We start from the raw sequence: 1,322 nt of genomic DNA on the forward strand, positions 1-1,322 counted from the left end.
GGACGCATGAGGAAATGCACAGCGATGCACCCGTGGTGGACGCATGAGGAAATGCACAGCGATGCACCCGTGGTGGACGCATGAGGAAATGCACAAGGAAACAAATGAGAAGTAGCCTCCTCCTCAGACTCCCATCCAAGGGTCCACTGAGGCCACAAATGGTTGCATTGTCCCTGATTCCCTAATACCCGTGAGTTCAGCCAAGAACACTGGGCACACTCAGCGCTATCCTGACCCCTGCATCCTACAGCACTATCCTGACCCCGGCTCATCAGAGGCACCATCTGCTTCCTGGTCTGCCCATCGGCCATAACTGTGGCATAGAGCAAGAACAGGACACAGCAAGCCCATCGGCGCCAAAAACCACTTTTTTATGCCCAGAATAATACCATTTCCTCTAATTCTCCTGAAGAGAATGAAAACCCACACCTTCAAGAGAGTTAGCATCTTTCATGCTCCTGTGAGTGTTTGCCAAAAGCACTGTCAAATGTTCACATTTCCCGAGGGCTTGTTGTTGACCTGTGGGCTGCTGGGCCTGTGGGGTGGGAGAAAGCACAGGACACATCTCTGTCCTCCACCTCGACTGGTGCAGACAAAACTGACCTAGAACCATGGAGGGGTTCAAGCTCAGAGGAAAGTGATGATTTAAGCACAATACAGTTTGTCCATGGACAGAGCAGGCAAGACACAGGCTGGGAAAGTGAGAGGGGGGTCCTCTGTGCTGGGAGACCTGGGAATGAAATGTCATGAACAGCGCAGAATTGGCCAAGCTGAGCAGACACAGCAAGACCGAGGCAGGGGACTTGAGGGCCAGAAGGGAGGTGTGTGGTCCACCTTTTCCACGGCCACTGTCCCAGGGAGACTGCCTGCAGACAGGGCTCAGGAGTTGAGAAGGAATTCGCACTGTGTTCCTACGTGGTGAGTTTCCTCCATCTGACAACTTCACCCTGAGGCTTTGTGTTTCAGTAACGTCACAGCTAAGCACCAGAAACAGCCCCGAGGCCACCCGGTAGGAGGTTCAGCATTGGAAAGGAAAGGGATGTGTTTTTCACTTGCTTTTTCACTCAGTCACTACTGACTGTACACTCAAGTAATAATACTGACAGGAGCTCTTCATTGAATCCTTGCTACTTAAACATACAACACACAGGAGAAATCACAATAACCCTGCAAAGACAGAATTTGTACACAGATGAGGAGGCTGCAGGTTAGGGGCAAAGGGAAATGGCTCCTCCGGCACCCCAGAGCTGGGCTGGCAGGGTTCTGACTCAGGTCCAGCCGAGAGCAGATGCCTTCCCACTGTGCTGTGATGTCTTTCAGCG

This window comes from Mandrillus leucophaeus, unplaced genomic scaffold (assembly GCF_000951045.1).
Source record: "Mandrillus leucophaeus isolate KB7577 unplaced genomic scaffold, Mleu.le_1.0 Scaffold134, whole genome shotgun sequence".
In the NCBI taxonomy this organism is placed as follows: Eukaryota; Metazoa; Chordata; class Mammalia; order Primates; family Cercopithecidae; genus Mandrillus; species Mandrillus leucophaeus.